General features: G+C 43.7%; 1 long non-coding RNA gene across 3 annotated transcripts; it reads right to left on the bottom strand.

Moving 5' to 3' along the window:
• Positions 1 to 966: 966 nt before the first annotated feature.
• Positions 967 to 24,884, bottom strand: LOC118169969. Of its 3 annotated transcripts, none has more exons than XR_004752400.1 (4): positions 24,868 to 24,884; positions 23,527 to 23,642; positions 23,112 to 23,189; positions 967 to 2,223 (listed from the first exon to the last, which is right to left on the bottom strand). It is a non-coding gene; the product is annotated as an uncharacterized LOC118169969 (long non-coding RNA). The 3 variants fall into 3 exon arrangements; XR_004752399.1 differs by lacking the exon at positions 967 to 2,223 and adding an exon at positions 18,337 to 18,445; XR_004752398.1 differs by lacking the exon at positions 967 to 2,223 and adding an exon at positions 20,069 to 20,674.

Here is a 24,884-nt window from a genome sequence, read left to right as displayed (position 1 = left end):
GCTGGGTAAATCATATTTGTAAAGCCTGGATTGCTACTGTCAAGGGTATTTTCTGCATAAGATCACAGCCGAGCCTATCAGGGCTGTCACGCACATGGATAGCAGCTGTCTCCCCTTCATTTTAAGCATTTAAACTCTCTACCTTGCCTTGTACCTTTCATTATTAACCTTTGGAAAGACGTGCCCTTGGATCTTCTGGCACGCTTTCAGACAGGGCTGACGTGCCGGGGGAAAACCAAGAGGGAGCAGGGGCACGCAGCCCACCGGGCACACGCTGCCCGGTGGGGCAGGGAAGGCTCCAGCCACCACCGCCTTCCTCCAAACCCCATGCCCAAGCTGCAGGCTGCCTGCATGCTCCTGCCCGAGGACAGCTGCTTCTGAAAGGCAGGAACTTACCCTGCTGTTGGGAGCTGACCATCTTGCACACGAAAACCTGCTTTTCCTGTGCACGGTGCCTTTTAGCAGCACCACCACTCAGATTTAAGCAGAATTAAAGCAGCCGCTTGGCAAGGCAAGCGAGTCATTAATCAGAGGCTGCAGCGGCCACTGCCAGGCAGGTAACGGCGAGGGAATGCTGTTTGCATTACCCACGCAGAGGGGAGGGAAAGAAAAATCAATATATTCTAAAGTGGGCTCCTTTTCCTAAAGTGACATTTTTACAGTGCGTCGTTCTTAATATTTATTCCTTCCCCGGGCTACGGGACCGTGCTCACCTCTCACGGCAGAGTTAACAGAACAGACAGCCCCTCGTGCACTCGGAGCCACAGCCCTGCCTGACAAGTGGCTATAACACCAGGGGGCAAGACAAGGCATAACAGCATATGGGCCTCGTTTCCTACCCATGTGAAATAACTTCAAGCCTATGAAACCCACACCTTGGTCATTACAGCACCCGAGCACTCCTCCTGAGAATGGTCCAAACACATCCTCTGATTTAAAGGCTTTCCAAGTGGCTTCTTGAAACAGTTAAATTTAACACCCATTAAGCATCCAACACCAAATTAGTGAAGAGGATTTGCTCTCTCCTCACACAAGTCTGTGAAGCACTCAGACACACATGTGCACGTCATTTGGAGGCTCATCCACCAGCATAGTGACAGTGTTTGCAGAGGCATCAAAACCTGGGGAAAAGATGTAAATGGAAGAAATCCCTCCCCATAGCTCCCTGGTACTCGTTGGGATGCTTTGTGCAAGGCTTCACTTTTTTACTGAGCAATAAATTTTTCTTCAAATAACTTTTTTCCTTCATTATCAAGGATGCTGCTCATGAAGGAAAGCTAACGCTGAGTGTGAGGAAAGAGGAGATAACTATCGACTCACATACAGCTTAATTAAAATGAGAATACAACTGTTTGGAACTCGAGTCATGTGGTGCATGTAATTAAGCTCGTCAGTCCTACCAAACGAGCAACCGTTACTGCAGCTCCAGATTTCAGCCTGACGAGCTGCCAGCTAAGTTATTCCTGCACTGTAGCTTGATGAACAGAAGAGTTGTGTTTGTAAAATGGGAACCCTTGAGAAAATCTGAAGCTGTCGACGGTCGTGGTGCAGGGAGGGCACGTGCCGTGTGATGGATGGAGCCACGCAGAGCATCCCTGGGTGCAGCACCCCCAGCACCCTGCACAGCTCCCTGCAAGCCCAGCCACGAGGAGTGGGAGTGGGGAGGGCTCACAGCTCGGTCTCGTTTCCAAGTGAAGATCTTGGTTGCGGGTGGTAGCTGTGTCTGTAGCTTGAGATATCACTTCTCTGCACAGCAGAGGCTTTGGGGAAGCTTTCTGTATCAGAAATGGCTTTAAAAAAAAAAAAAAATGCTTATCCTTTGTTATTCCAGCCCATTCCATTAACATTTATATACAAGGAGGAAAGAAAATAACAAAAAAGCCCATGAAGTTCTTTCCTACGAAGTCTTTTCCTACAAAGATGCTTGGATGTAGAAAAACATGTTTTTTTGGAAAGACTCCTAAAAGAATATTTTAACTTGCTATTCTAATCGAAGACCTGCAGAAATGCATACTGGGGGAGACCCTGCTCCCTCCTTGTCAGTCATACATAAGTCACACTACTACTTCTTCACCCCTCACTGAGTGCTTCTTGAGGTTCTTGGGTAATTTGAACCATTAAGGATTTTCAGATAAATTGCTGATGCTTTGAAGTTTCTCTCCACTGGGCTTGAGAGTCTCTTCTTCCTCTCTCCCTTCTCCACCACTTAATGTCCCCAGACACCTGGAAATAAAACCCCAGCATTAGAAACAGAAAATGCGAGTAAGAGGACGCCATTTGAGAGTTTTTGATCATTAATGCCCAATTAGCCAGCAGTAAGGATCAGCCGAGATTTGCCTGGTCTGATGAAGCCAGCCCTGGGCATTGCCCTTGCCACTGCTCAGCTCATGTCCCAGCACGAGGATCGTGAAACTCGTCCCACATGAGAAGAGCATCGCTACATCCAAATTGTGTTTTAAAGGTGGCAGAGGCTGAAGACTCTAGATTAAAGTAGGATTTTGGCAGTATTCAGCCCAAGCAAAGACCGCAACTGGTTTACAGCTGCAAAAAAGGAAAAAAAAAAAAAAAAAAAAAAAAAAGTGTGTTGATGATTTTGTAGCGAGCTCCTGGGCTGCAGACATCAGGTTGTGCTCCTGATCCAAACTGTGATGCCCAGAGAAGCCTGGCTGAGGCACCACACAGCGGACCAAGCCAAAGCAAGAAGTACAACAACAAAACCTCTAACACTTTTAATTACTGTATAAATAAACCTGTCCATAAAGGAATGGCTACACAAAGCTTGATCCAGGCTCTGCATCCCCATCAAGTGGCAGTTATTATCCAGAAGGGGGGAAGGCAAGGTCCACATAACCTCAGCACTGGTCACCTGCTCTTTTCTTTCTCCCTCCTCTTCTCCTTCTGCAAATCCCTCTGCTGAAGCCCAGCTGCAAGTTTTGCCATCCACAGAGATGTCAGAGAGCAATCCGAGTGCCGATCAGGCTGCAATTCATTATACCTCACCCACCCAGAACAAATGCTAGAGAAAGAAAAAAAAAAAAAAAACAGAGCTGTGGCGGTGCAGGAGGAGAACCTCTGGGAAGCAGGAACCACACCACGATTTGGAGGCTTGTGCCTGCTGGTCCCTGCCACACCAGGGCTTAGCCCAGCTGAGCCACGGGGCCGTGCACCGACAGGGGCTCCCCAGCAGAAGCCATCAATCGGTGCTCGTACACAATCGATGGTGCTGGCTGATGACTTTGGGCCCCTTTTCAAGGAGGAATTTCATTCATGGTCAGTACGCGACCACTCCAGACAGCACGGCCGTAAGACGGAGCACGGAGCCGGTGAGCAGGGGCAGCAGCAATGTGTTTGATAGCCTTAATTATGGAGACAGCTGCATACAAAAACTGCACCTCTGAATATGTAAATATTAGCCTTATGTCAAAGGGTGGACCACACCACACGGCCACCAGCATGCAGAGGGGTGGCTTAAGACTGTCTTACTTCTCAGTGCCTCTGGTACCAGTATTTTTCCTCCCTTTCATTACACATTTTGTCCCACCTGCATTACTTCTCAATTTCAAGGACAGCAATTGCCACATAACACCAGAGAAAACTGCATTATTTTATGATTGCACATTCCAGGATACTAATTTAATAGATTACACTTCTTATTTCAGACAAATGGACATTTTACTTTGAAGTGAAAATCATAAACCTACTGGTATATCCTATTTTATTCAGAGCATCTGGAAATTATTATTTTTTTGCACTTTTTCATTTCAGAGGCCACACTGCAATTTATATGTCTTGAAGATGCATTTATTCATAGGTCTCCTATAATGAAATTCTTATTTGACAAGTTGTCCATCAAAAAATGTTTTCAGCTGCAACAACGTGAGTCACACAGCATCTAAAAGATCTTGACTTGTACATGTTTGTTTCTCAGGCTTGTCAGCTAGCAACCATTTCATTTGATGGTCTGAAAAAGTTTCTTCTCAGGAAGGTAAATATTTTTCCAGCTCACTGAGAAGAAAAGTTCTTTTTAATCAAGACATGGTATAAAAGTTGTTCCTTGCTCCTTTCCATCACTGCTCAGTTTTATGATTTTATTCACTAAAAATTACTTGTAATCTAGATGGTGTCAATATACATGACTGAACTGAACACATAGTGACACATCCCTGGGTAGTTTGTTTTGTGAAGGGAGGAAAAAAAATGGAAAAAGAAACCTTTTGCATCAAAGTCAAATACACTGACCATCAGTTTTCTTAACCTAGACTGAGGAAAGACTGGGTGGGATCATATGATGAAGATAAACCACGGGGGGCCCATTCGTCAGGACATCATCTGACAGCCCTTATGCAGACCAAATACAAGCTGAAAGGTAAAGGGTATAAAATCTTCAAGTGACTTATCTGAACTTAAAACGGTAAAATAAAGCTTAAGTCAAAGAGTCTTACCTAGATAGAGAAGGGTGTCTTACCAGCTAGGTAAATGTAAGTACAGGTGGGGTATTGATATGGTAGCCTGGTTTTAAAGCATGGAATGCTGAGGGCTGGTTCTTGTCCTACACCCTTCGTCACAGAGGAAAACACACAAAGCATTCGGAAAGCCATGAATATCAAACACTAAACTTTAAAGTCTTAAATAAAAAGCAACTATATTTTCCTCCTCATTATCGATCTGAAAATTTTCACTGTGAGTTTAGTTCCCAGAGGTTTGATTAGCATTATTACACACACAGCCCCTTGGAAGGCGGTGACTCTCTCTGCACTGGCTTCAGAGAACACGAGAACAGATCTATGTATAAATGACCATCGTGAGGGGTTTCCATTCCTGCGTATTGCATTGCCTTACTCTTCATCTATCGATTCTGAAGAGAGCTGCTGGAAAGAATGATAGGGATCAGCTCTACAGACAGGAATTTTCACTTGGTAAGCAAGAGACTGCTTCATGTGTGCCTGAGATCGTCAATTAATTTGAAGACATTATTAAAGAATTCACAAAATTGCTTTTCATCGCCTCTGAGAGGCTGGTACGAATTGGGCTTACAGGATCTCAGGTCTCATCAGACAGATGAGCAGTGGCAGTGGGAGATCATTCAAAACACTCATTTCTAATCAGTTCTGTAAGATTCATTTGCAGAGAAAATTTTCCGTTTTGGTAACCATACAAAATGTCACATCTTTCAAGGCAGCCTTATCAGAATAAAAACAACAAATAAAATGCCAAATTCTGACACTGTAAAGTTCACTGCAATGAAAACTGTATTTCATTACTTCACATCTGAGAGTAACTCTGTACCCAGACCATTAATTATAATCAGTCACAGACAAAAACGAAGGAACACAGTCCGTGAGTAAGGTGTCATGGGACTACGCAGATGTGATCCCAGAGCTCAGCATCCAGGCCTGGAGTACAGACATCCCAAACGTTTTTGTTTATTTAAGAATTTTGTCATGCTAAAGCGAAAGGTATAAGTTGTTTAGATTCAATCTCATCCACAAATGCAATACAAACGGTATGAGAAAAGTTTGCAAAAGATACAGGATATTAAAAAAACACTTGGGAAAAGGTCATAGTAACAGACAAGATACTTGCTTCCACAATAGGGGCATGGATAAATAAGGCCAAATAGACAGCGATCAACTAAACCAACCAACAAGCAATAAGGAAAGGTAGTTACCGAAGTAAGGGGTCCTGGTCCTGCCAAAATTGGGCTCAGAGAGCCCCCACCTGCGCAGCCTCCTGAACCCCACACACTGCTCCTGCCTCTAAGACTTTATTTCTCTAATCCAGTTAGACCAATAGGATCTAAGGTTTATTCTGGAGCTGAAAAAACAATAGGATGGTTTATTCTGGAGCTGAAAGCGATGTGGAAATTAAACCAAGCTCATAAATGGCTTAATGTTGAGAACATCGTCTTAGTAGCCCAAAGAGCCTGAAATGCTCCCTAACAAATATTTACCAAACTCTGAAAAATGAGAATTCCACAGTTTGATGCATTGTACCCTCTAACCTTTAAGACAATTTCACTTTTATTTCCTGTTATAAAAACCAACTGGCAGCAGCAGAACTTTGCCTTGAAACGAGCAATTGCCACCGTGGCATTAGAGCTGTTCAGTAAGGCTATCTCCTGAAACACAACTGAGAAAGTTTGCATTTTGGATCCAGAGAGCTTATCTACCTGATTACATGCTGCAAAAACCTGTCCTCATCACAGCCAGCAAACTTCACCCCCAGTTTCAGCAGAGCCATGGCAACAGAAGGTAACGTTTTGTGGAGACAGAAGGTAATTCACAGAAGGAAAAAAAAACTGAAGAAACTCATGTCATTGGTATTTGTTACCTCTGTTCAAGGAAACCTTCAAGCTAAAGGCTGAAGTTCATTTTTTTTAATTTTATATTTTAGTTTTCTATGATTCCCATAAGTTTACAGAGGACTCATAGGCTCACATAATTTACATATACAAAGAAAAAAGCCACACTACCCTTGCATACAGAATTTTACTGATCTTTGTCTTATTCACCAAGACAACTACCCAACTAAATGTATTTATTCCCTCCACAATAGAGCTGATCTCCTGTTTCCCAATGAATTTCCAATGTAGAAAATTTCTTAGCCCATGGTTTCATCACTACAGAAGTGACCAAGGCTGTGCTGTGGAGTTTCCATGTCTTGCCAAGCCCTCTGCCTAGTGCTTAGCATCTGTTAGCTTCTATTAAACAGGCTGTTAGTAAATATTGTTAGTATTTGTTCATCTTTAAAATAATAATAATAATAATGTGGTTTGCAGTAATAAAGTGTGCTTAATAAGTCCACACCAAACTAATTGGAGTAGCTTAACCCTGAGCTACCTAGGCATTCACACTATGAGTTTTTCACCCCAAACCCCACCTTTTGCAGCACTCTCAAGGCAGCAGGGCTTTTTGGTTTTTCGCACAACTAAGTAACCCCAGACTGTTTTTCTTTCTTGGTGCTCACAGAAAGCCAACGGTAAGAATCTCTCTCGTGCTTTGTGAAACTGATAGTTTTCCAATTTTTGTTACAACTATGGTTTGCACAAAATTGAGATAACCCTGTGTACCTTTTGAGCAGCTTGTCAAAGGCTGGTGCTATCTTTAAGCTGTCTTGTTCATCACACATAAAAGCAAATTTCTCAGACCATTTTGTCTCTTATAAAGCCTCTGAATGTATTTCCCCCTCCCCCAAGCCTCAGCCTAATTGGCATAAAAGTCTGATTAATTGATAGCGCCAGGTTTAATGCATTCTTAATTACAACGAAAACATAATAGGTCTATGTATTCTCTGAGGGAATCGTGTCGCTGCATTTAGCTGTTACCTGTGCCCTGGACCTGTTGGCAGGCACCCATGCATGGCTCTGTCCGCATCTTGTGGAAGTGCCCATCACCGCGACCACGGCTGCAGGAGTCATAGCAGGGCATGTTTTATTCTCAGTAAGCCACGGGGAGCATCTTCTCCCTTAAGTCCCTGTAACGCTGCTATCATTACGAGATGTCGGGGAGAGGAAATCCAGGCTGCGCCATACATTAACAGAGCTGTTGCTCCATTCAGAGAGAGCAAATACCTTATTCAGCTACATCTTATGGACGCTTAGTGAAAAACAACATGCTTTACTGCCTCGTTAATTCTGAAAGTAAGGATTTATCTTAGTGTTTGGTTTAGCCTGCGATACGTCTGGCTCTGCTCGCCTTATCAGGCTGCACACGGCTAGGACAGCTGAGTAAGTACAATTACCCACGGCACACGCCGACGATAAACTGCATCCTGTGTGCCTTATTCAGACAAGTTCTTTCGAATTTCGGAGCAAATTTTGACCGAGTAAGGCATTTGAATCCCAGCTAAAGCAGAGCCATAAACCATGTGATGCCATCCTCTGATTCCAGGGATTTTCCGGTAATTAGAGCACAGAAGGTACAAAAAGTCAGCCTACAGCTCATCCACAAGGACTACGACGTTTTCACCAGCAGAAGAAAAGTTTCTCACTAACAGACTCTCGGCACAGAGCTGTAGGCGTATCACCTTCCCAAATCCAAACAAATCACGGAAATTGGGACAGGTGTGCCCAAAACACTGCAAGGAACAGCAGCTCTGTCTGAAGGTCTCTTTTCCAGCACCTTCAGCTTATCAGATGCGTGCAGCTTGCAGAGGCACAGCCATTACTCACATGCACACATCTATATTTGCAGCACAGACTCAATTAGGGAGAAGCTGACATACCTGCCTTAATTGCACTTCCCATTACCACTGCTGCTCAGAGGCAGTGATTCTCCCTCTCCTTTCTGGCAGTACCGCCAAGAACCGTGCCCACTCCCCAGGTTGCTTATTAGCTAAAAGCCCAAATACTCATCACTGGTGCACATTTCTTTTGGAAAGTAGCTCTGCCTGTGGCTGGGTCCCAGCTCATCGCCAGAGGGTCTGTGAGTCCCCGACAGCCGAGCAGCTTGGCACTCAGCTCCTCCACAGCCTGGCCACTCCAATCCCAACACCACAGGATTACTGCTTCTGCCTAATTCTTTAATTTCCACATTGCTCAGCCCTGGGGAATAAGTACAAATTCAAAACCAGCCTGTGGAGGTGATGCATGACATGTTTTAATTACCTGGGAGCAGCCCCTAAAGTGGCGTGCCCAAACCTCTCCCACAACCACAACTGGAGCAGCTGAGCCCTCACCAGCAGCCATTTAACAAGTACAGATTGAAGTTAGAAATGTGAGCAGGTCACCCCCTACAACTTCTGAGACATTTTTTGAGGATATGGTAGCACAGCAGGTAACACAGAGCAGAGGGACAGGTTTCACCCCGTGACTTGCCGTAGTTTGCCACTCGGCACCTGCCAAGCCCAGGCTGTGCCATCCCTACAAACCAAAGCCCCCCAGCCACAGCCCTGCCTCTGCTTCTCCCACAGCAATTCACAGGAACTGGAACTAGAAATAGACCCTGCTAGCCGGGCATCTTCTCCGCATCTCCTGCTCGGCTGCAGGTGCCACCCCTGAACTTATTTTTTCCAGAGGGCAAAAAGGGACTGGAGTAAAATTGCAGCACAAAGATACGGAGAAGGGGAAGGTCTGGAAAGCAGTGAAATAATGGAAGTAGAACAGGTCTGAAGGAAACAAATATAAAAAAAAAAAGTTGTGTATTAAGAAGGGAAGCACTGGATGAGCTATTATAAGCGAAGCAGGTGAGCTATTAAAAAAGTAAAATGGTTAAATCAAAAGTGCTTATAGGCCATGAATAATAGATTACAACATATTCCTCTCATGCGTTTTGTAGAGTACTCCAATTCTGAACTTCATAGCTTTCTCTAGAGTGCTACAGGAAAGATGAGCAGGCCACACAATGTGCAGACACTACAGGAAGATGTGCTCACTCACCAGGCACACATCACCTCCAAGCCCTAAACCTTCTTTGTTAGTACTGCACCTGGAGGAGATAAAATATAGGGCTTCCTCCTCCTTGTGATCAGTGATCACTGCCAAAATCAGTCCACACCTTCTGAATGAAAGCGTTAAAAAAGAAAGCACGGGGATGTTATCAGTATTAATTTCAAGAAGTTTCTCAGGACTCAGGTGTTCATGAAATGAGGCTGATATTCTGGTCACACATGGTGTCCAAGCAATACCAGATATCTCCTTTAAAACTGCTAAAAATACACACACCACTGCCTTGCAGAAGAGTTTATTGGTAGTGTTCATTTAAAAAGGTAAGAAAATACTGTTGTTTAAAAACACACAGATTCAGATAAAATTCTTAAGAGTTTGACAACGACTTGAGAAGTTTCTTGAGAAAAGAGTTTGGGGTTCAGCTCAAATTCTTCCAAAAACAATATGTGGATGGAAGCTTCACCTCCTTAAAAATAAAGTGTTTTGCATCAGGACAAGAGGTCCTGGCCCTACAGGAGCTGCTTGCCCTTTATACAGAGACAGGCTGAGCTTGCAAGATTGACAGATCTTGTGCTAAAGAAGTGGTAAAGTTTAGAAAATTAATCAAAAAAATTCTTCCCTTAACATGTCCACATTGCCATTCTTATAGCAAATCTTGATATTTGATAAAAAAGAAAATCTACATTCGGATCTTCTCATTTAAATGTATTTCTCAGTGAAACGTTATGATCCTCCAAAGGGGAACTCCATCTGATCTTTTTGTGTTTTAAAGTTTCAGAGCTTTGCTGTTGCCTCTCATGTTCTGATAAGTTCCTCTCTGCTACCAACAAAGTCCTAATTCGCTTAGCATCGATGCTAAGAAATGATTCCTCCCAACAGCACAGCCTCAGGTCTAATAATTCCCAGCAGGAAAAGTTAATTGAACTGCCTTCTGGCTGAGACAACATTTGATTTTCCTTTTTTAAAACCCATCAGCATCTGCAGGTGTTTTGGCCACTTTCTGGGAGCAACTAAAGGGAGAAGTGCTTCCATTTCAGGTAGGCACATTATCCCTGATGAAGAACAATTTGTAGAATGGCAAGCTTTTTGCAAAAGGGGAAGGTAAGAAAAAGTGTGATAATGAAAATCAGGTAACCTATAGGCTGCTCATCTGGACTGGTACTGGTCAGAGGAAACCAGCTCACAAAAAGCAAAGGAAGAAAGCAGTGAAAAAAATAACTGCATCTGGAAACCAACCAAGACAAAATGCAAATTCACTACATGAGTCATATGGATCTTATTAACTTCTGAGAAAATTCTTACTCCTGCTGTATCCTTTATTTTTCAGCAACTCAGAGATGACGCTATTGCTTCCACTTGCCAACCCATGCAAACGATGTCTGTAGTGACCTAGGAGCAAGGCAGGCACTTCAGAGGTGATGATCTGACATAACGCACAGAGAGAGCAGCACAGCTCAGCGATGTGCTGCCTGGCATGGCCATACCAAGCTTTATTCTTCTTGCATATGATGGTGCATTGTGTGATTTTCTTACAGAGCAAGGTGTTTTTGAAGGCCCACAGGATGCAGGTGATCATTAGTCCCAGTGGCTAGTAAATGATCTTTACGCTAAGGAAGTTTAGTTTTTAGCAAAAATGAAGAAGCATCAGAGCTTTCCTATATGCAAGCAGGAGAAACTGTAATTGGGGGTGATAAAAAGATGCGAACTTAAAGACATAACTCCATTCCGTCTTACAGAGGAGTCACCACGAGGCCAGAAGTTTGCTTTCTGCCTCACCTCTTCCCCAGCTTGGTTTACAGGCTTGGATCACTTGGACCTTAGCCATAAAAACAGACAAGAGTCCACTTAATTTTTGGTGAAAGTGAATAGCCAAGATGGCCTTTGCAATGAGGATTTCACCTATGCAGTAAACAACAAAGTAAATAAGGTACTGTGAGGGTCTAGCAAAACACACACGGCACAGATGGGGATTCTCCCCATCCCCATGCCTGCAACCAGCCATCCCAGCTGGGACACCCGGCATCCAACACAGCATGTTCCCGGGCAAGGGAGCTCCCTCCCCACGGGACCCTCCACCTCCAAGTCACCAGAGTGCAGGGCACAGGGGTTCAGCCCCCATCCAGCACACACACCCTTACATGCACAGCCCAGAGCTCTACTGGGCACCAGAGGGCTTATTTTAAATATTTAAACTTCTCAACCCTCTGCACTCAGACTCAAAATGAAAAATGCATGACTTATTCTTGGTATTTATTTTTCATGTACAAGTATCTCCTGTTTTGTCATAAAATAAATTCCACATTAGACGCAAATACGTTTTAAAGATTTGCTTCTTCGGGGGAACATAGGAGATTAAAGATGTTTTTCCTGGGAAAAACAAAAAACTGCTCAAGAATTTAATTAACTTGTGAAACTTATTCTTACTAGGGACGACTGAATATAAAACTGGAGAGATACAAACAAACGCATGTATAGTCTTATGACTAAGACAGGTCTTCTGCATGAAGGATGCAATGCTTCACCCTGTAATTTTCGTAATGCACACGTACATGGTGCCAGAGCAGGCTTATGCAAGCAACCTCCCTTCTGGTGTTTTCCAAGTGTTGAGAGGTTTTCTGTGCCCCCCTACATGACTCCTGTCCATAGGGCCCTGGGAGCTCCGTGGCAGCCTTCCTTCTGCCCAAGCCTTGTCCCTCAGTTGTGAAGCCCCTGTTGAAAGCAGCCCTGCAGCACGTTTTCATGTCAACCGACCACATCCTAGCAGCAGCCCACTTCAGCCAGAGTGCTCCCTGCGGGCTCTGATCTGATATCTTTTGATACAACAGGCTGTTCTGAGCCTGTTTTAAGAAGAACTCATTTACTTTTTCCTTTGATTCAGATTTGACTTTATTGCTCACAAGAAGTGCCAAATGGATTCCTGAGAAGATGCAAGTGTGCTGCCTAGTCCTGGAACAGAAACGTGCAGTGGGAATTGAAAAATGCAGCTTCTGTCCCAGTTTGTAAATGGAGAAGGCTACAGTCAGTACAGAAAGTTTGTTTCCATGGTCCATCTGTGGCTGGGCTTTACCAGGAACAGGATCAGCAGCAGACAGTGAAGACTAGAAAAATCAACTGATCCACAGGTTTTCACCACATTATGCAAAATTTTGTTTATTATAAGAGAGCACAAGAGTACAAAGAAGCTGTTTCTTTCATCTGGTAACACTTTCCTTACAGCTATTTCTACCCAGGATTTCAGAGGAATCCTAAAAAAATCGCCTGCAAAGATGAGAACTTAGCAGTTTTTAGCTAAAGCCATTGCTCCACAAAACTCAAAGTCAAAACCAAATTATCCCGTGTGAAATCAGTAGGACCTACATGTTAGGGTGAATTTACACAGGAATGAGTTTACTTCTCATCACTTGTACTTTGTCCTGTAAGTTTTTGTCAGAAGAGTAACTTCATCTTCCTTGACGGCACCCAGGTATTTGCTGGGGTTTTGCCCATGTTCCTTGGATGGAAGCCACCTCATCCCGACCAAGAGGACATGTCCAAGGGCTGCATTACTCCCAGAAACATCGTAGGGAAGTCAGGCAGAGGAGACTAGCCCCTAGAGAGACCTCTGTTTACAACTTTTCCTTGATTACAAAGTAATAAGGTGCCTACAGGTTCTCTCCCATCCGATTTTGCTGCCTATAGGCAAGCTCAAGCTCAAGCGTGAATCTGGATTCCCCGAGCAGATGTCTGGTGACTGTCTGCCAGCCTTACGGCTTTCCCTCTCCAGTTTTCAGCAGAGTTTAAAAGAGGAAACAAAGCTTCTGGGAATGCTGTTATGATTTAGTCTTTTCCGGAAACCTGATATGACTTGTGTGCTCATTAAAATACAAAAATAAAACATGCTTGCTGCCCACATAGACCAAGGAGGTAGATTAAGCACCATGTACCCTCAGTCATTGAGGCTGCTAAGGCTTAAAGCTTCTACCTCAAATCACTTTGTGAATCATCTTTTCCCTTTGGGGAATTGAGGGAAAGAAAAAAAAAAAAAAAAAAAAAAAAAAAAGCAACCATACAGCTAGTTTCATTTCTTTATCATTTCATCATTGCCACCTGCTGTGCAATATTTTATGCTTCATTTCCTCCAATTAGGCTATTTGGGGGACTGGGAGGGGAGGGTGTATTTTGTTCAGGTATGCGAGGTATTTGAGTATTCTTCTAAAGTGACAGACTGCTATGAAATTTGAAGTGCAGGAATATTAATCCAGCACAAGGAATATTAGCCATATGACTACATGGAGATCAAGCTTTCAGGTGGCTGTAACCACTCTCTCTCCCTGCTTCATTCTAAAAACAGACCTACTTCCATACATTTAAAGTCAGAAAGCAGGAGACATATTTATTAACCAACATGGAAGAACGTGCTTAAATCCGCAGCTATTCCAAAACAGTGTCTTTAAAAGATGTGACCAGCCTAGCACGTTTCTCTGACCCAGGATCAACTGGGGGCCATGGGGCTGTCTCCCCTTTTTGTGGGAGCAGGACTGGCAACTGCAAAACCTTCTCCTGCTGTACACGAAGCAAAGCTTCAGGGCTGCGCTGGCTCTCCTTCATTTCCAGCCCTGGTGATGAATCTGATGCCTGAAGCCCAATTTTCTTCTTTTTTGGACTTCTACCAAAACAAACCCCAGAAAGCCTGTCGCTTTCTTTATAACCTCAGAAGAATTATTACAGCAGCTGCTAACTATTCTGGGACAGATACTCTTCCTCAAAACTACACATCCATCTTTACAAGAGAAACCTAATGATTTCTTCCTCCTCCAAGCACATATTAGCCTTATACAGATTCAGGAGCATGTTTTATGTAATAATAATACCATAAACAAGATAATCCCTGCTCATCACACTTCATATTGCTAAAAATAGAGGCTGTAGTGGCGCTCTGTCTCGGGGATGACATTGTTAGATAAGCCCATTGTGCTCACGCAGGTGCCCCCCGTGATGTCTGTTGGCTGGAAAGCAACCCATTACCCGTGCAAAGCAGGGGAAGGGGCTCCCAGCACTGCCCTTACATTTTGGCAGAGGAGCACACGCGTGCATGGTCACTGCTTTGCAATCATTTAAATGAAGCCCTGAAAGAGGCAAGATTTTCTCCTCCCATACTTTGTTGCCCAGGGCTGAGCCTCTGAAACCTGTGCATTTCCCCCCCTGCAAACACCTTTATCCTGAGCAAATTAAAGACGGGTTTACCGACCGGCTGCTAGTGCTATGATAGTCGCTCAAGTCTCTCATATTCTGGAAACAGAATTTAACAGTAAAGCAAGGAAAGAGCTAGGTGAACAAGGAAAGCCATTTCTAATGCCTTTTTATTGATGCATGCCTGGTGTTCAAACTACTTGCCACCCCCCTCTGCTCATACCACTGAGAGCTGAGCGACAGAGTTTAACTTCTTCATTGTTACTACCCAAATAACCACCAACACACAGCAGGCAGTATTTCTTATTTTACTTCATGCTTTTCTAGGCAGGAACCGAGTAACCTGAAGGATGGCAGAGTCTTATGGAGTACCAGCCTTGCTGGTACTCCAATAGCAGGCTCCTTGGGTCATGGGTTTCCTGGTGAAGTATGGGGAGAAGTGCTCAGACCCATGCTGGCACGCAAAAGGCTGAAAACAAAGCCCTCTGGTTTGCAGTTGAGCTGGAAGCAAGGGACCTCCAAAAGCTTAGCTGTGGTCTAACTCAGACAGAACTGGTACCACAAGACAAGCGACTTAGCCCTCAAAAATGTCAGTAAATTCACTTAGGACTTAATTAAGAGTATGAGTTACACTGGAAGCGTGAATCAAGTCTAGATGAAAAATTCTACTTTCATGCCTTAAAACAATTTAGCTCACAGTAGGTGACAGCTAACGTTTGAAATCAAAGCAGGCGAAGGCAGAGGCTTCATTGCCAACATACCAGAGTGACAAGGAAATGATTGCTTACATTGAACTTCTGGTTTTCTACAAAGTAGAGTGAAATATATAGATCTGGGACTTGACATCCTGATTTTTACTGGTGAGGAGAAACTTCTCCTCAGGAACTGGTATTTCTGTAATGTCGTTAGTTCCTCCTTCTGCTCGCAGACAGGCAGCCACCTCTGATATACGGACTGGGCTAAATGAAATGCTACAGTGCAAAACCCCTGTGGCTGACTTGAAACTTTTGCTTATAAGGAGGGCGTTATACATTTTCACAACTCCAATATTTCTGCAGTCCTCTGTGACCCAAAGTTAGCTAAACAAAAATATCTTTCCTCTCCTCTCGCTTTTCTTAAGACCTCTGTGAACATTTAAAGGTCACTTGTAACCGCGTTTTAGAAATAACACTGCTCTCCAGCTTCCCCTCACAACGTGCCCGACTTCTCGGATGGATTTTGTCTTGTGCCCTCTGTTCACCTGCTTCTCGGCGCTGACTCCATGGGTGAAGCAGCCGGGGGTTAAGCCCAGCCCTGCCCCGGGGGCTGCAGCGAGCTTTGCTGGCTCTGGAGGAACCAAAATGCCCATTTCAGAGCTACCAGCCAGCAAAATACCAAGGAAAACCCCTCTTTGGAGGTTACTGAAATACCTTGGGTAACACACCAGTGAAACTAGATTTTACTTTCCTTCTTACAACTGGCAAAATAAGATTTTAAAGGTGAGGCAGTTGCTGTGAAACTGCATTGCAGTCCTTCAGCCAGTCCCTTTTGCCCCCAAGAACTACTCTTACAGAACCCCTAACACACATCTAACTGCTCCATCCACCTGCTCCCACCCTTTGTTTCTGTTCTTGCTTCAGAAATGTAGCCATTTGTCCCATGAGGGTTAGAGTATCTAAAGAGTATTTTAACTTATACAGACATAAGGCTGAGATGACAGTAACACCAACTTCTTGGAAAATGAAAGTAAAGACAGGAAAATTGGATGGAGAAGAACACAATGACAGTAGTTAACCATTTGTCCCCCACAACAGCCTACCCCATTTTTTTTCCTAGCCTAGAGAAAATCATAAAATGGTTTGAGAGGAGACTGATTGGCCTGTGGTTCCCTGGGTCTTCTTTTTTCCCCTCTTTTTAAAAAGGGGGGTTATGTTCCCCCTCTTCCAGTCAGTGGGAACTTCACTGGAGTGCCACAGCTTACCAAATCTGATGGATGATGGCTTAACAACTTCATCTGCCAGTTCCCCCAGAGCCCTTGGATGCACCTCATGGACCTGTGTACCTCCAGGTTGCTTAGATGGTCTAAAACCTGATCTTCTTCTACAGGGGCCAGTTCTTTGAAATATCACAGTAAGTTCCAGTGGTGCTGCCTGGCACCACGCAAACTTTCCATAATTCCTGTCACAGCCATTTCACACCACGTTTCTCCTGGGACATTTGTCTGGGAAAGCAGTTCAGGAGTTGCGTGACACTGCCTGCAGAAATCATGCATGACCCAAGAAGAGTAGGAGGGACGCAGACCCAGCACCTCAAGCCAACAAACAGAAGGTTTTATTACAGCATCAGAACATCGGGCTCAATTTTTACGTCCATCACCTCACCCACCAGCCTGAAATCACAAGCTTATTCAGGAAACTTTGTGGATGGGGGTCCACAAGCTTGGTGTGAGATGTTGCTGAAGGAGGGAGTCTTGTGGTGGCAGAGCAGCCCTGTTTTGGCAGCAGGGCAGAATCTTGAGTGCCACAGTGCCCACGCGAAACCTTTTTGCTTCATGATTTGAAAAACTAATATTAAAGTTCACACCCCTAAATATGATTAAAGAAGTACATGCTGAACGTAAGACTGTAGTACTCAACTCCTCAGCTAAATCATGCTAAACGTCACCCCAGAGAGGGAACAGATAAAATTAGGTTATAAGAGAATGTTTGGAGTCAGTGTAATAAGAAAAAAAAATGACATTAGAGTGAGGGAATTGGAAAATTGGAAAACTAGACAAGGCTGTACCTTTTCTCCTCCGCCAAGACAAGGATGCCTTCTTAGTAGGCTCTGCACCTTCACCCTTTGGTGAGGAAGCCCTAGGACAGCATTTTGCTGGTACTGTTATCATATAGTAGCACTACTGCAGTAATAGTGATAAATACAGTACTGCTGTATTTATCAACAGCAGTTCCAAATCCATTGTATCTGTGGCCTAATTAATTATGTTCAACTTTATGAGACTGTCTCAAAGCTCTCAGCTGGGCTCTGAAACAGGCAAACACTGGACTCTGGTAAGTCTTAAAACAAGATGCTTGTGAGCTTTTATCTGCAGCACATATCAGTAAATGCTAACTTCACACCTGTTTCTAGTCAGTGAGAAGCACCACAAACTGATCTGAACACAGATTTTGGAACTGGAAGCTAATGCACACTCCCATCTCCACCAGCATAGCTAGCAATGAGCAGGCAGCCCCCCACAGCTGACTTGCCCCTTCTCTGCCAATCCCCTGACATGGCTAAAGGAAGGCACGCGAGTACAGTCTCACATGGTAAGCTCAGAGCAGAGACATTTATCGCAACCAGGTGACAAACAGCTGAACAGTTGTTCGCTACAGCAGGCTGGAGTCAAGCACAGCAGCTGGAGATACCGAAGAGGGGCAAGCTCATTTTACAGCCTGTAATGAGGCATGCATTTATGCATGTAAAAGTGTGATTAGTCACATCTCATGCTTCAGTGTGACAGTTTATTGTCACAAGGATGAGGAATGATATTTCACTCCGAATTCACTGGTTATATGGTCACTGCTGGGAAGAGGTGCACATATACACCTGACACTGGTCTGATCTCTGCTCCTGCCCTGAGCTTGGAGGTCAAGTTAATAAACTCCCAGTAACTGACAAGAACAGGGAAATATCAGAAAGTAAACACTTCCTCTATTATTTCAGACACATGCAAGTTCTCAGATGCTTTTATTCATTGTACATAAGATGTAGAATATCCAAAGAGAACTTTTGAGAAATATGAACAGTATTCATTCCCCCAGGTGCCAGCCCACAGTGAATTCCTGTCAAGGTCCTGCTCCACGTGCCAGGATGCTTTGGGCAGAACACACCACGCTGCTGCCAAACCACTGGTGCCACTTGTGCCTGGAGCTACGTCAAGGGGTGGAAGAGAAGTGGATCAGATGGAGCACAGCCCTTTGATCTGCTCTTCAGGACAGCACCTGCCTCCCTGCCTCAGGGATAAGAGAACAGATCAAATGTAGTCAGCTATTAGATGACGGTGATGCACTCACACACAGGGAGCTCAGATAATGCCCCAGCCTCCAGGGGAGTGTACTTGCTCCTTCCTAGGTGGAGTAAAGAGGTGCTGCTTCACAAGCTTCATCTGGACACGGCCCTGGGCAACCTGCTCCAGGCAGCCTTGCTCAAGAAGCCTTGGACCAGAAGCCTTCCAGAGGTCCCTTCCAACCTTAGCCACGCTGTGACTCAGTAGAAATACTGAAAATGAAGATCCAGAGGCCAGTGTTTTTGCTTGAAAGCCAGTTAGTTCAGTCAGTGTGCACGCAAACTGCACAGAGCTGCATGGCAGTGTTACTACAGCTATACATACCTCCCTCCTCCAGCTCCCCCATGGCTCTGGTTAGCAGTAGGGTAACTGCTAGGAGGTGTCGCTTGCAAAATCCCTGTTCCTCAGTGAGGTGGATGTTAGGATAATTTGAATAGCAGACCCAGAAGCATATCAAACAATAATTAACAACAAACAGTAATAACAAGACAGTTCTGACCTTTTACAGGGCTGACTGGGGGAAAAGCCATGAGGTGAATCAAATGATTCCCAGCAAGTTTTAATGGGATTCACATCATCGGTCCCAAAATGAAAAAATATCCAGAGGCCACTGAAACAATGCCTGTCTATGCTGTCTCCCTGAGCAACAAATGAAAAATAACATGGCAATTTACAGAAGGCTGTTTCCCTGTGTATTTCAACTTTTATGGTGCTAACTTCACCTTACTGAAGGTAAAAACCAATTGTATATTGGTCATACTCCCCCATGTACTGCTTATACATTAATCAGGTTTTAAGCACAAGCCTGTAGTAAGGAAGTTTTACAATATTTCTGCGCTCATTCAACATCTTCTCCCCCTTCCTTTACCTTGACAGTCAAATATACTAGTGGTGTTTTTGTTTTGTTTGTTTTGTGGTTTTCTTTAAAGTTTCCAGAAGTTTATCAAACACTTAAGACAAAACACTGCAGTTTTCCAATTTATCCTCATTTCTGCCTACATCCTTCAGCACAAGCTGTGCTGGTCCAGGAAAGCACAGGAGCACTGGACACATGAAGCTCCTGGAACAGCTCCACAAAGCGTTTTCCCAGCAATTCTCCTACCACCTCCCTCCTCCAAATCAGCTTATGTTGTTTTCACAGAAAGATTACATACAGGCTACCTGGGAATAGCAAAGATCCTTTTGCAAGAAGATGAACACCTTTTTTTGAATGTCCCCAGGAATAAGATGTGCTACTAAATGCAAAAGCAAAGCCAATTCCTTTCTGAGCTCTTGTTTTAATGTGATCTGCCACCGAAAATCCCTCCAATTTGATTGCGTACAGCCCACTGCCTCCACCGCACACACACTGTTATGGTATTTTACCTTTCAGCATTAAACTTCTCTGATCTCCCTCAAGGTACAAAGCAGGAACCCTTAAACTTTTAGCAGAAATAAATGGCAGAAAGATGATTGCCCTTCCATACACTCCTGACAAGGGAGTGACTGACATTTCTCTTCGTACGTATACCTTGACAATTATCTCAGAAGATGACTTCTTCCTTCACCACTGTCTTCCTCATTAAGGAAGAAAAAGCCCAATTTTTATGAAGCACCTGGATTATTACCATTTGTCAACATTAAACCAAGCATTTAAAATCTGCAGAAATGCACACATTTCATCATCCACTGACCTGTGGATCTCTAATGACTCTTCCATGTCAGACAAAGGTGTGAATAGGTCCTTCATTCTGAACAGCATCTGCACAAAACCCAGATTTCATTTAAAGGGTTATTTGCTTCTTGTGTTAATTCTCCATTTGAAGTCACAGTTCCCTTGGGTATCACAGCTGGTTATTACAGAAATTAATTTCTTACAACAGGCTCTGAACTTGCAGCATACTGATGGGAGGCAGGCAAGAGCAGCAGGAACTTAAGATCAGTCATACAAATATTCTTTAATCTTAAGACCGGTGGTGTGTGGAGGCCCAGCAAATCTAACAGGATCAAGATTGGTCTTACATTTCCTTTTTATGATTAAGAAAGTGGAGGAGGCTTTCACTTATTTAAAAAAAAAAAAAATCACTGCTCAGATGAAGCCTGAGTCCTCTTCCCTAGGAAGAAATAATCAGAATATGACCATGTAAGTATTGCTGATGGAGGCAGGAAGAACATGTCATCAGCTGAAATAAAACAGTCAAATATGTTTGTGGAGCAGGTTTCACAAGATATTAGCACTCTGCAGAAGACACTCACAGAGCAGCATCTATGCTTTGTCAGAATTAAAGGCAAACATAAGGAAACACCAGAAGACTTTTTGCTCTGCATGGGAAAAGTTAGTAATGCAGTGCTGTTGTGTCTGCACTACCAGTTCTCTCAGCTAAAATTCCTTGTGTTACAGCCAACCGGGTGTTGCTGTCATCATGAAGAGCCAGAGGGCAGTGCATTTTTGTAAATCCCTATTTAAAGGAAAATAAATTTCAAGAGGCAAAAACAAAAGGACAGTTATGATGTCCAAGAAGGGCACTGGAGGGCTGTAGCCTGGTCAGTGAAGATAATGGGCCAAGACTTAAAAAATCCCATGTGTTTGGTGAGAGAAATGCACAATACCACACAAATCCCTATAGGAGAGTTCATCTTGACTAGAAGCTCAAGTTGCTGATTGAAGCAAATACTCTCACCATCAGCCAAACCATTTGCTGCATCTGCATTTTTCAATCAATTTACTATTCTGGGATGGGAATCTTTGAAAGATATCCATCATTTCTAAATATGAAAGAGGAAGAGACATGAAGATTTTGACAAGCCTCACAGAATGGGAAAAAAACTTTTTTTGCTATCCTGAAATGCATCTACCCTTTACAGTTAAATTGGTGCCCAATAAAATCCACTATAAAAACAACATTTGGACATGCTTCTATTTAAATAGCATTTCTGTATATGTAAACTGGCAGCATACACATATATAAGGTTTCTATTTTTCTTGATGATTTCGTGCATTCTCTAGGAATTCTTATACTCCAGGGAAAGCTTCTGCTTGAGAACACCCCATTTTGGGAACTCGGGTACTGAATTAGTCTCCAGTTTCATCTTTTGAAAAAAAAAAAAATCTTGTTTTACAGATTACAGAGGTGTAAGTTCACGAAGAAAGACTGAGACACGTAGTATTTCATTGCCAAATAATTAACAGAAATAATGAGAAGCTCTGTATTTGAAGTTCCATCTCTAAGTGCACTTTCATTTAGATATGGATTTAAAGACTTAGACATGCACTCAAACACATTTTTAAAAATCCTGTCCCATAAGCTACATTTAATTACTATGCATTAATCTTCAATGCATTGCACATAAGGAGGCATAAAATCATAGTATGTGGAGATAAAGGAGCACATTGTTAACACTATAAGCATCTTTGCCATTTCTCTAGTAAAGCAAATTAATATTCACATATAACCTCTTTAAAAGGGATCAAATCCTCACGCACTATATGATTAGTACAGCTCACAAGAGCTGAAAGGTGCTGTTAAGTGCTAAGAATTACAGGCTGCATGAGGACTTTTACCCCTTTTGTGCACCTGATGCCTCAACCACAAAGCTGCTCAGGACTGTTTAGACTCAGCTAAGAAAATTCTCCAAAACAACCCCCTCCCCTGCAGATAACCGGTGCCTGAGTCCCTGGGTCTAAGCTATTGGGGGCAGCATTTCTGGACAATGGAGTCAGGCTGGGTAAAACACAGCCTTCAGTGGAGGATTACTGCTTTGCTCACTCATTTGAGAAGTCACTTTGTCCTCTGCAATGGAGGCTTACAGTAAAGACATCTTAAAGACATTTTCCAGCATTTTTACTGATGCCCAGCATGTCACATCCCTTCTCTCTGCCTAGAATAAAGGACATGCAACGATCTCCATGGTGGAGCAAGAAGATGGAGTTCATTTTTGGAGGGGACAGTCCTGGAGCACAGCCGAAGAAAGGATCACAGTACACAGACAAGGGTTTGACTTCTCTCCCCGTGATCCCCCCCCTTCAGAGTCATCTTTCACATTCTCTTTGTACCGTAACTAAAAGCCTCTCTGGTTTCTGTAACTCAGCATTTCTAAATAGCTTCCCATGAACCATACTACAGGGCAAAACTAGATTACAGTTCTGCATACACAGTCCCTTCTCTCACCAAATCAAGATATTTCTCTGCTTAAGTCCCTTGAGAGGCTCAAGCCAGTGCTGATATCCTGGCTGAGGGCTTGAGCCCAGGGATCACACTTCATGGCAGGTCAGAGCAGAGCACAGCAGCCCCCTTGGACCTTCCAGCCCCCCTTCACACAGAAAAATGCCCAGACTCACTAGGACAAAGCCAGGGGAAGTAAAGCACAAGAGAAAGCATGACTTTGAATCCAGGCCTTTATAGGAAGGCCCCCTGGTTGGTATTTGCAAATACTAACCTCTGGTTAGTATTTGCAGATATGACCATGCCACCTGCCTGGCCACCAGTCTTGTCCATTTGTAGCCCTTGTGTCAAATCCCAGTCTACCACTTTGTTTTCTTCAGGAACTTACCTCCTAAATATTTAAAGTTTGAGGCTGGTGGAGATACTCACTCAAGCAAGAATCTGAGCAGAGATCATTTATTCCTTGCTGTGACATGAAGGGAAAAAAAAAAAAAAAAAAAAAAAAAAACACTATAACAGCAGTGGGTTTAAGGCTTCTTGCAATCCACATTCCAGCACCCAGAACAGAAAGCCAGTACCAGCCTGCAACCTGCATTTCCTAAGTTTGCAGTGCCATGCTGGAACACCCAGTAGCTTAAGGTGCTATGTTGGCTATTAAAGATGTCTACCCAGCTCATAATGCAGGAACACAACAGCTATCATTTTTGTGAGCCCAGAAACCCAAGGCTGCCTGTAGTTAGCCAGGGTACATATTGGTAATAGAACAAAGGAGTAACAGACAATAACTCCCACTTCCTCCTCACCTGGCACGCATGCACCATCATTAGTGCAAGTTCAGCATTTGTCTCCAGTGACGGATACTTTCCTAAATACATTTCAATTAATCCTTAAATTATTCACAAATTCAACTGCTATCGGTCTGTCAACCAGAGAAATAAGAGTCCATTTTAGAAAAGCAGAAGCTCTTATTCTGGCATTTAAGAAAAGTCTCCCACTAAAGCACAGCACGGAGCTCCCCTCGCACCAGGGTCAGGTTTCATACCTCTGCTGTGCGAGGTTAAATGCCAAGCTCCTGTCTCCAGAGCTGGGCTACCAATCGATTGGAGAACTGCACTGCAGAGCAATCAATTCCTTGTCTTCAAGGAGATTCAGATGTTTTGACTTCTACTGAAGACAGTTATTAAGGTGTCTTGTTCTACTAAGTATTTCCCAATTATATCTCCTGAAATATTGCACTCATTTCACAAAGCCTCCCTTAAATCTTATTTCCTCTACGATACTGCATTGTAATTCATTTCACAGGAGGCAGAGTAATATAAAACAGCCGAAGAGATACAAATCATCTCGACACCTCCTCATCGCTCAAGAGGTCAGCTGTATGGTTTGTGATGTAGGAATAAAACGAGTTAATGGACTGCTGCAAGTAAGCGGGTCATTAGTGGCCTGGGAGCTTTATGGGGAGCATCCATGAAGACTACCCAGGAGGACACAGGCCTCTCCAACTTCATCACTGTCAAAGCCTTTGTGTGAATAAACAAAGCCAGTAAGTACTTCATAACGTGAAGCACTGAATTAAAGCTTAATGACACCACCAGAACAGAGACACTTTCCAACCTCATCTTTCTGCTCAGAAAGCAAACTATAGCTTAACAATAATAAATTATTGCAAGCTGTAGAGCAGGGAGTTTATCTTTAATGAGCTGGCCCAGAGATCTGTCATCAGCAGAAAACACTCGGGGGGCTCTGCAGGAGGGAAGCCCCCACCGCTCCCACCAGCGCTGCCCTCACACAGCACCCAGACTCCCCTGCCCCAGGAGCACCTTTAGGCAACCCCAGGGAAAAGCCCCCATAACAGCAGCTGCAAGACAGAAGCAGCAAATCCTTCTTCTCATAGGAGACCTGTTTTGGTTTTGCTGCTCCTAGTACCTTTCAAGTCATCAACACAACCAGGTTTGTGCGAGAAAGGCTTGGTTCTGTGAAACAGAAGCACAACAACATTGAGGGCGGAAGAAACCACTAACCCCAAAAGAGCCCCAATTCTCACTGAACCAACCAAAGGAAAGATAAGAGTTCCCTCCAAGCTATAATCATTAGGCAATTCAGACACCAACAACTTGTCCCCCAGCTATACAAGGAAAACAAACCTGTGCCTTTAGTCGTG

This window comes from Oxyura jamaicensis, chromosome 7 (genome assembly GCF_011077185.1).
Source record: "Oxyura jamaicensis isolate SHBP4307 breed ruddy duck chromosome 7, BPBGC_Ojam_1.0, whole genome shotgun sequence".
In the NCBI taxonomy this organism is placed as follows: Eukaryota; Metazoa; Chordata; class Aves; order Anseriformes; family Anatidae; genus Oxyura; species Oxyura jamaicensis.
Note: the sequence above shows the minus strand (reverse complement) of the source record. Positions and strands in the feature narration are given on the sequence as shown.